Source organism: Vigna unguiculata, chromosome 8 (assembly GCF_037176805.1).
Source record: "Vigna unguiculata cultivar grain cowpea cultivar isolate G323 ecotype 2 chromosome 8, ASM3717680v1, whole genome shotgun sequence".
Taxonomy (NCBI): domain Eukaryota; kingdom Viridiplantae; phylum Streptophyta; class Magnoliopsida; order Fabales; family Fabaceae; genus Vigna; species Vigna unguiculata.
The window spans coordinates 20795564-20807584 of NC_140799.1; positions in this window are offsets into that span (position 1 = coordinate 20795564).

Sequence of the window (12021 nt, forward strand, 5' to 3'; positions counted from 1 at the left end):
TAAATCCTAATTCTTTCTCTTGTCTTATGCATGGAAGGTTAAACCTTTCTAGGTTGATTATCTATAGTGAGTTCATAGTGAATTTTGAGCTTCTATACTATACGGGTTTTATCATATAGTTTTGTAACAAAATGTGCTTATATAGTGTATGATTTTTTAATTCTGATTTATGCTATTGAAATTTTTTTGAACACTTTTTATTAATTTCAGTTTTATCTTTTATTGAAATTCATGTTAACTTACTTAATTCTAACAATCTCTTGTTTCTTAATACAAGATGTAAAAGAATACAAAATTTTAAACGTAGACACTTAGAGACACAAAGGATATATACTTATTGAATTAATCAGATTATGCTTATATAATATGCTATTTTAAAGTTTTAATTTCTACTCTTGGGATCATATTTCAATAATTATTCATGATTCAATTTGGTCTTTAATTTGAGAGATACTCACTGAATTGATTAATGCTTGTTTAATTAATCTTATTCTAATTAGAATGCGAATGAATGATAATTATATGGTAACTGATGAAGAATTCAATTATGAATAAACTATAGAATCAACCTGTTTATTAAATATTTTATTCTCACTCTTTTAAGCCTTATCCATATGGACAAACCCCTCCTTTACTATTTTCTTTGTTTTTTTTTTCTTCTATAGATTCTTTTAGAATCTAGAATACTGAGATTGAAATTGAATTCATTAGGCTAATTTTGGGTTGACCAACCATATCTATACTTAATTTTTATTTACTTAGTATGAAGTATATGTTTCTGAACTTCAAACTGAAGGTGAACTCCTACATTAGACATCTACTCTATAATTTGATTGTGAGAATGACATTGATCAAATTTGGCACCATTGCTAGGGAATTAAATTTACTTTCATCATCCAATTTTATTTATTTTGTCTGCATTTTTTTTTCTTTTTTTCATTTATTTTTGTTAAATTCAATCTTTTTATTTGTGTTGTTAACTCCAGTATCATAAAAAAGTTCTTATTATTTTATTTTAGTTTTCAGTCATATACGATCCATGTGTCTAAGCATTATTTCATACTCACATGATATAAGTGTCTAACATGCATTTCTCTTTCCATGCATAATTGTCAACATGGTGTTTCACTAGAATAAATCTAAGAGATTTATACCCATTTGATCTAAAGATTGACCATACATACTACAAGCTAATTAGGTGGACTTGGAATCCACATTGGCATCATACAACATTTGACATCGTGTTTCATAAAGAGCATGTTACAAGATACTAGACCGGTTGCATAGAAAACGATGTAATTAAAAACGCGATGGCAGTTTTGTAAATATTAGGATGTCTATTAGATAGGTTATAGAAGGAACTTATCTAATATCCACTTATTAGATCAGTAATAGAAAGAATGGATTTAATATCTTATCCTTTTTTTATTCCCACATTGAGCTTCATCTTCTCTCTTAGAGAGAACCCATAACCATCACCAATCTACTCTCTTCATTTTCTCTCTCTTCTATCTTCCCACATTATGCTTTATCTTCTCTCTTCACTACCAATATCCTTATCGCACTATAGAACCCACCCATGCTAATTTTGACCATTGTCGCACTCGAACATCGATAGGGTTTCGCTGCTCACTTTTGTCTCGCTCGCGTTGACGTTCATGTCGCCACCAGCGCCTTCGCTTGCGTCATTTTTTATGCCCCTTATAGGAAGGTGGTTCTTTTGTTCTGGTAGTCACCACTAATGTTAGGAAGGTGGGTCTTTGGTTTCTTCTTCCCCTAACCTTAGGGATTAAGTTTCTAATGGTAAGAAGGTGTGTAAGAATTTTTCATTCTTTGAAAACCATTTGTGCTATCTAAGTGTTTGGAACTTTATGATATTATTGCTCAATAGAATATGTTCTCCTGATTTCATGTGTGTGCTTTCTCTTTCTTTTCTTTTTTTTTTCTTTGTTGTGCTCTCTAAATGAATGGAAGAGGAAGAATGGAGGATGGCAAAAGGCTAGAAGATATTGCGTGAAGGAGATGAATGGAGATTTTTTTTTTCACTTCAATGTTATATATTAGATCGGTTGTAACCGATCAAACTTATTAGATCGGTAGTTTCTAGATCTGGGCTAAAATTGATGTAATATACTCTAAACAACTGATATAAAAAGTAATTTTTGTACTAGTGAACAAACTAACTCAAAAGGAATGGTTAAAGATGAGCTTACTCAATTTTAACTTCTAATTGGTTCAAAAGATTACCTCTACCACTAAAACTTCTATGATGTCTTAAGATCTTTAGCCACAAAACAACCACACGTAATTTCTAGAGAGAAATGAGAGAAGAAAAAGGAAATTGTGTTCCAGTGTTATGATTTATAAAATGAAATTTAATTACTAAATTTTTCTTTTATAGTTCGTAATATAGTAAAAATTAAAATAAAATTAGAATAAAATATATGTAATTATCCCAAAAAAAAAACCAACATATTAATTGAATTATTCTCCTAAACCATATGGTATCACAATTTAAAATGTTTTTTTATTACTTGCATGATCTCAATTAATATTTTCTATTTTCAATGTTAATCTAATGACATGTAATGATAAAGACCAGAAAAAGCTAAAATATAGTGCCAATGATACAAAAATGTGAAAATAATCTTATGATCACTAAAACCTAAAAATAATATCTACAAAGACTTAAAATATTTAAATTATTATATAAAATTATATTTCTAAAAATACAGAAGTTTTTTGGGATCTCATTGGGTATGTAAGCTTGAGATATATTACTTTCCTAAGAGAAAATGCAAATTTATATAAAAAATAATTGTTGAAATCACAACCACGTTTATGTCTGGTGAACAGAAAAATCAAAAGAGATGAGAAAAAGTTGACCAACCTTTTACTCTTCTACGAAGAATTATTTATTAAATGTAGAAAGGAAGCAAAACTACTTTATCACGTGATAACATGGGAATGAAGCATTTCATCTACCACTCTTCCGATGAGTTAGCAAAAGCTCCTTGGTTTTGCCATCCGAGCACGTGGATTACTTTGCGTACATCATTGTAAAGATAATTTAATATGAAGAAACACACATTTTGGTATTTATATTATACACCTTTTATATTTTATTTTATATTTTATTTTCTACTTTTATTTTTAGTTTACGAAACTTTTATTTTTTTCGATCACTTGTGGAAAATGTCTCTTTCACACATTGAGTTTGTGTTAGTTCAAGGAAAACTTTATGCTAAATTTATGTAGTAATATTTAAAAAAAATTACATTTAATGCCATGTGTCCGCCGTAAAAGGCTACTACTATAGAAGGTATATCGTGATCCAACATAAATATTGTTCTTACATGTTTGACTTAGGGCATCTATGTAAAAACCAATTTAAATATTTATTTTATCTTCTTCATTGTCCTTGTGGCGGTTTTGCCTTGCAATTTCGGCAACGTGGTTAGGCTATTACTTCTTGCAGTCTTATAATTACTAACGGCATCTCTACATTATTGAAAAAAAAAAGGTTTAATTATGCCTTTGGTCCCCATTTTGGAGTCAAAATCTCAAAATAGTACCCAAATGTTTAAAAGTCTCAAAATGGTCTCTTTTTTTGTTGAAACGTCTCATGTTTGTCCTTGCCGTTAAGTCAACGTTGACGTCATTAGAGGGAGTGCCACGTGTCAGTTCTTCGATTTTTTGAATTTTTTTATTACTTTCTTTTTGAATTTTTTTTTTGAATTTTTTTTTTGAATTTTTTTAAAAAAAATTAAAAATTGCCACGTGTCAAGCTATCATCGTGCCACGTGGCAGTGACAGTGACACGTGTCAGTATTACGCCACGTGTCATTTTCTTAGTCTCAATTTGGTCCCTTTATTTTAATTTGTCTCAATTTAGTCCCAATTTTTGTAAAAATGGAACAATTTTGTCCCTCTCCAAATTGAAATCAAATTTAATTTCTGTATAAATGTACACAAATATTTTCATCAAAATTGATATTTCAAGTAAATATTTTTAACCAAATTAAGTTCATTTAATTAATATTTTACATTGAACTTTATTTAAAATGGTTTAAAAGTTGTTAATAGAAAATAATGTTAATAGAAAAAAAAATCAATAAATTACCTAGTTTATGTTACAATAAAACACATATAAATTTAAAATTTGAAAACAATTTTAAGTAAAGTTGAATGTGAAACATAATTTTAACTAAACTTAGCTATGTTAAAAATATATAATAAAAATATCAATTTGAATAAAAATATCAAATTTAATAAAAATATTGGTATAACATTTATATAAAATTAAATTTTGTTTCAATTTGAAGGGGGACAAAATTGTTCCTTTTTATAAAAAATTGGGACTAAATTGAGACAAATTAAAATAAAGGGACCAAATTAAGACTAACAAAATGACACATGACGTAATATTGACACGTGTCACTGTCACTGCCACGTGGCACGATGACAGCTTGACACGTAGCAATTTTTTTGATTTTTTTAAAAAAATTCAAAATAAAAATTCAAAATAAAAAAAAAATTCAAAAAAAATTAATAAAAAAATTCAAAAAATTGAGGAACTGACACGTGGCACTCCCTCTAACGGCGTCAACCTTGACTTAACGAGAAGGGCAAACGTGAGACGTTTGAACAAAAAAGGGAACCATTTTGAGACTTTTAAAAATTTAGGTACCATTTTGAGATTTTGACTCCAAAATGGGACCAAAGGCATAATTAAACCAAAAAAAAATTAGAGATCATTCGTCATCACTGTTGCTATCCTTTTCATCGTCACTACTGTCACACCTTGCTGTATAGGAAGAAGAAGAGAGGGAGAACGCTGCAGGTTAAGGAAAAAAAAAAAGAAAATATGCAGAAAAAAATTCATTTTCAAAACAGATTTCAGATACCTATTTCATGTATTCTAGAAAACTTTTGGGAATATATTCTATGTACGGATATTTTATGAGTTCTAGAAAAATAAAATTTAAAATCTTATTCAGAAAAATTTATTTCAATACACATTTCTTATGTTACGGAAATTGTGTTCCGAAAATTTTTGAAATTTTTGTTTCAAAACTTTCATTCCGAAAATTCTGTTTTAAAAACTATTCTGAAAATGTTATTTCGAAAATTGTGAAAGTCTAGTTATGAAAAGTTTTAAAATATATTATGGAAAAGTCACTTTTATAAAGGATAGAGCAGTCATTTCAAAAATTTAGAGAGTAGACAAGGAAATTGTGGGGTACAGAAAGTAAAAGCCACCTGGTTATTACATCGTTCCCATTTCGAGTGATGGAACTTTCTTCTTTCTCCAAATTGAAAATCTTCTTTCCATTATCTGAAGTGAGGTTCAAATGTTGTATCTTTATTATATTGTTAAAATTGGAATCATGATTCAATTTTGAGATTTTTAAAAGGTTTAAATACTATTTTGATCTCGGTGTTGGTTTAATTTGTTCAATTTAGTCTTTGATTTTCTAAATTATGTTCAATTTCGTCCTTTTCTTTGACGTCGTTTAAATTTATAACGACAAAGTGTACAAGCTCACACTGTTCACATGATGTGGCAATGTTCATATTATGACTGGATGTGTTTTGTTCAAATAAATTCTTATTTTAGTTAGATTTGTTCAATTTAGTCTTACCCTCCATTTCATGATCCTTCACCACTGCCACCACCATTACCAAACTAAAACCACCACTACCACCCTACAACCACCACCACCACCAAACTAAAACCACCACTACCACCACCATCTCCATCACCACCAACACCACAACCACAATCACTACCATACTAAAACCATTGTTGCCACCACCAACACCATAACCATAATCATTACCACACTAAAACCATCGCCACCACCAATCAAACCCACAATCACCACCACCGCATTAAAACAACAACCACCCTACAACTACTAACATAATCACTCTCAGCAACCACCACCACCACTACCACCACACTAAAATCACATTCACCACCATTACACTAAACCCTCCAACAACAACACTCACGGTGGTAGGGTTTTAGTGTGATGGTTGTGAATGTGATTTTAGTGTGGTATGGGTGGTGGTGTGGTTGTATAGAGTGATTGTGTTGGTAGTTGTAGAGTGGTTGTGGTGGTGGTGGTGGTTGTAGGGTGATAGTGGTGATTTTAGTTTGGTGATGGTAATGATATTGAAGGTCATGAAATTGAATGTGAGACTAAATTGAACAAATTTAACTAAAATATGAACTTATTTAAACAAAGCACAACTGGTCATAATGTGAAGAGTGCCACGAAATTGAACATAATTTAGAAAATCAGGGACAAAATTTTACACGAAAAAAAAATGAACAAATTGAACAAACTGGACCATAACATTCAAAATAGTATTTAAACATTTTTAAAATTAATTTATTTTTGTTGAAGTATACATGATTAATGTTTTCTCCTTTGAAGTAGGTCGTTTTATTTAGTTTAATATTTTATAAATATATGATTTAAAATAATTTTGTTAATACGAGTAAATAGTATGTAATTTAGACAATAAATATAAAATTTTAAAATATTGAACCTAATTAATAATTTTTGTTCTTAGTAGTGCCTAAATTTTTAGTCACTTGTATGTTGTATAATTGAGAAATTGTTCGTAATGTTAATAGATCTTAAATTGTTTTAGTTTTGTAAGAGTAAATGTTTAAATAATTTAGTAGTATAGGGACTAAATTTTTTTTAATCATTTAAAATTATTTTAGTTGAAGTTAAAAATATATGTATGTTTGGTGCATCTGTTTTTGTTTTCGTTGTTGTAATTATATAGTTCTCACATTTGAATGAATTATATAGTTCTCACATTTGAGACTTATTATAAACGATTGAAGTATTAATTTGAATTAAAATTTAGATTGGAAAAAAAAATCATACTTTATTGATAAATATATATAAAGTCTAGTCTTAAATTTCATAGAATGTTGGTTTAAATTATTTAGTGTTGTTTTTCAGGTATATTGTGATGCGTTTTGTTTGTGACCACTTTTACTTTTGGAAAACAATGTGAAATATTGTTAATATGCTTTATACATGTTACTGAATTATGCAAAAATATTTTTCTGAAAGGTAAGTCTCACTCTTGATTTAAAAAAAAAAAAAGAAAAAGGTGAGAATACATTGTTGTGACCACTTTCACTTCCTTTACATTAGAAACCAATGTTAAAACTGTCTAAATTTTATCACATTTAAGACTATAGATATAACTTACATGTGTTAATGAATTATGCAAAATGTTTTGCAAGTTTTACCTTCAATTAAAGAGTGAGAATAAATATTGCATGTTCGTGACCAATTATACTCTAGGGACTAACCGAAATATTGTCCAAATTTTTTACTTAATTTAAGACGACAATGGATGTAATTTATACGCGTTAATGAATTATTAAAAAGATGATGACAATTTTATAGGTATGTATTTATCGACAAAGTTAGACAACACACGAGTATGAAAAACGAAATTGAGCTTATTGTAAGATTCCTTTTTTTCTATTTTACATTCTGTTTTAAGGAGGGTTGAGTCTAGCCTTTTCGAGGGTCTAAGATCAGTCTATTTTGGACCCCCAAGATCCCTCACAGTTAGGGATGTCAACGGGGCGGATAGAGTATGGGTAGTAGCTCCCTCGTACCCTATCCGTTGGATAAATATTCGCCCCGTACCCATACCCATATCCGTCGGGTATTCATTATGTGGGTATCCGTCTATTTTTTTCATATCCGCGGGTATCCACGGGTACTCGCGGGTATTTACAAAATTATTTAAAAAATAAATATTTAATCATAAATTCAAATAAAATAAAATAAAATACATCACTGTCATAAATTTTAAATAAATTTCAAACAAACTCAAGTCCATACAAATCCAAATAATTATAAAAATAAATATAAAATGACGATTCAAGACAATGAAAATTTTTTAATTAGTGTTTTGATCAACAAGTTCACTTTTTCCGATTGATTCCTGAAAAATAATCAAATAATAAACCCCCAAATGCCACATGTCAAGTATTCTTATTTTGATTTCATCACTTGACAACAAGCATACCATAAACGTCATTGTCTATATAGGGTTTGATGTATATGCCCAATTTCAAAGAAGGAAAAGAGAAGAATGTCAAGGGGTGTACTTGGAAGAAGACAGCGTACCAATATTTGAAGCCGAAAGAATGGAGAAAAAAAAAAAGATAAAATGTGCAGCTTAAAAAATATTAGATCAGAATATTTTTTACTAATATATATATATATATATATATATATATATAAGGATATTTGTGTGAATTAACGTTTAGCGGGTACGGGTATCCACGGGTACGGATACTATGATACCTGTACCCGCCCCGTTAACATGCAGGTATCAAAAATACTCGTACCCGCGGGTAGCGGGTATCCATTTTTAATATCCATTTCCTATCCATTGCGGGTTTTATCCGCGGATATCCGCGGGTACGGATATTTTTGACATCCCTACTCACAGTCCCTCACTCTTCATTTTGTCTCATTTTACAGAAAACAGTCCCTCTCCCTCCTCCAACTCTTGAGCAGCAGCTCTACTAGGGCATCACTAGAGCGTTTCTCGGAGCTAGTCTAAAGTCCTCTCCAAGTAAGTAAAACGCTTAAGCTTTGTATTTGTCCCATTCCTTTTCTGCTTAATAGTGTTGGTCCAACTTGGGGTTGCTCTAATAGTTTTTTTTTCGTGTACCCCGAATACGTTACAACTTCTTAATCTATCATGGTGTTGTGTGAGCTGTTGTTAGGGCTCTCGTTTCCTTTAGCCCTTTTTATCTCAACTAAGGGAAGCTAGGGTTTCACTTTTTTTAAGTTGTTTTGCTTGTTCCTATTTCGTTTGTTTAAGTTTGATTAGTGTTTTGTGGAATATAAGTCAAGATCGGGTGTATTTTGTAAGACCCGGGAAAAATTAAATAGTTATTTAATTAATTATTTAATTAGGATGGGTAATGAGAACATTTAAAGCAACAAATGTGAGGAGCTATGATGTGGAAAAGTGCTAGCTCATGTGGTTGAGAGTACTTTATTGTGTATGAGGACTTGGGTTCGAGTCCTATGTGCGTCATTTGGATGTTATTAAATTATGTATTTTTTTATGTAATTATATATTGGATGCGTGGTGTGATGATAAACTCTTAGAATTGTAAGACTTATCATGAAATAAGGATTGGTTGAATGGTTTGGCCTTGGTTGGGTATGTGCATGAGTGTGGGTTCAAACCTTGGTGAGAACTAAATAATTTCTTTTTGCCAATTTTTCCTTTGGCATGAATGTGAAAGGGTTAGAAATCTAGCAGCCAATGGAGAGGTAACCTAAGGGTTGGAAAACAAAGGGGTAATTAAACATTGGACTAGCATTGGTGTAATTCTTAATTAAAATTCGTGTAAGGCACTAAAAGGGTAATAAGTGAGAGTGATTGTGAGAGAGAAGGTCATAAGGGGTAATAAGTGAGAGAGAAGGTCACCATAAGCAAGGGTTTTTTTTAGAGTCTTGGGGCTGATTGAGAGAAGTGGTGGGGCTGAAATCACCAAGGATTGGACTAGAAACAAAGGCTAAGAAGGTTTTGTGAGGGGATAGGTATACAGATTCGAATTTGGCAAGGAATCCAGGTAAGGGGAGTTGTTTTGTTGATATTTTAATACATGTACGTTCCACTGTATCGTAACTAATTGAAATCGCATGCTTCCACCTGTTTTCTGCACTATTCGATTGGGTTTCTGGGTTTTTCCTAGAAACCGCCTGGCGGTTTGATCCCTACCGCCAGGCGGCTCATCAAAGGTGAGCGTATGTTCTTGTTTTGGTTTGAGTCGCCTGGCAGCGATGAGTTCCTGCCCGGCGGCGCGACCTTGGCTGTGTCCTGTTTGATGGTTTTGATGCTAAATTGGGTGAATATAATGGACTGCTGAGTCTCCAATGTCCGTATAAAATTGTATAATGAATTATTGTCATAGACTTCTTGTTGGAATGTGTATGATCATATTGGGGTTTTGAATATGGGATTGTTGGGTTGATTAGGAAGTAACTGGAATTGAGGAATGCGATAATGGTAATATTGCTGAGATTAGGTGCTAAAAAAAAGGATGTAAATTTATGTGTGGTGGTTCTCGAGGAAGGAGAAAAGTAAGATAGGCTTGTGGAGAGTGCAGAAACGCATGCAGGTGGTCTGATACTGGTGTGCCGCCCGGCGGGGCTGTGCTGTCCGCCAGGCGATGATGTGTGGCAGCTCTGATTGGGTGTGATACTGGGGATTTCTGCGAGAGAGAGAGAGAGAGAGAGAGAGAGAGAGAGGAAGCCTTCAGGATTGAAAAGGTTGAGAAGTGGAAAGGAGAGGTAGCTTGAAAGGAGGCAGGGTAAAGGGATAGGAAGTGGATTAAGCTTATAGGTAGTGTAATGAGTGAGAGGAAATGCATTTGGAATGATTTGATGTTTAAATAAAATCTGAACATGTCGCTAAATTATTAGTGGATGTTGTGGGTCAATGATAGTAAAGAAGAGTTAGTTGAGAAGAATGGTAGAAAAGTGGGAACTGAGAATTTGCGTGAGATGGGCAAGAGGAGTGGGAAGATAGAGTGAAGGATGAAAGGATACACAAACTGTTGATTGAGTATATGGGGTGTATGGATGAGCATAATTGTGCAAAAGAGAGATATGGGAATGGGATCTGTTATTTGTGAATTAAGACATGATGGCATGACTTAAGAATAAATAAACCTCTAGTGGAAATGTGTGAATGATAATGTTGGGGCTATAGTGAAATTAAAATAGATTGGGAATTGGCAATAGATCAGGATTGAGTACTGAGACCCAAAGGGGAATTGGCCTTAGAGGAATTTGAATTGTAGAACCAACCAAATTGAGTGCCAAAACCAGCTGCAGAGTGCTTCTGGTATGGCGCCTGGCGGCCCACTGATAACCGCCAGGCGATAGACTTAGCGTGAGAGAATACTGCACCGTGGGGCGCCTGGCGGCACGATGTGCTCCGCCAGGCGGTGACGAGAAAATAGTAACTCTGGAATGACGCTGGCGCCGGGCGGTCAGTGGTTACCGCCAAGCGGTCTGGAACAGTTTCGCCTGGCGGCGTGTGGTTCGAGCCAGGCGGAAATGCTATTGTTCTTGCTTTCTTGGTGTGTTGCTTTTAATTAACGATGTTGCTTCACTTGGATCGGAAGATGATGTGCCATGAGCGGGTAGGTTCATGGATGGTGTTTGGCATGTGATGATACGAACGGGGAGGTTCATATCTAGTTACTCTTACGTGGGGATACGAGCGAGGTAGGTTCGTATGTTCCGTGCTCACGTTGAGAGATGCCACGTGCGGGGAGGTACGGGGGCTGGTGGATCACATGTGTTGGACTACGGGCGGACAGGTCCGTAGAGTAAGACTACGAGTGGGGAGGTTCGTAGAGGCAGGACCACGAGCGGGCAGGTTCGTGTGAGCATCATGTTCCCGAGTCCAAGGCTAACCAGTTGCGTGATTTGAAGGCTCTAAAGCCTTGGGGATTAAGGTCTTGGCCAAGAATTGTGTATAATGAATAAGATGGGTATATGATTTATCTTGTGTTTTATATGCTTGTTATTTTATTTTCTCAGCTCACCCTTTCTGTTTGTGTGTGGCGATGATCGTGTAATTCGTCACACGGGAGCAGATGTTGATACAGGTGGTGCTGAGGATGTTCAGATGGCGGAGTGAGGGCTAGCGTGGGATTAGAGCTAGGATTTTCTCTTACATGTATTACTTTATGTTTTTATTATAAACACGAACAATGGGAACTTGTAATACTGGACTAATTATGTTATAAGTTTTGGCGCGTGCTTCCACGAAATTAAATTTTCCCGCGTTGGGATTTTTATCGAGATGACTATTAATATAATTATTTCTTTTATTATTTATTTTTTTAAGTAATATTCCCTAGGGATGTTACATATTTCCAAGTTAGGGGTTCAAATATTTATGAAACTGTGATATTTGACGTTATTTCTT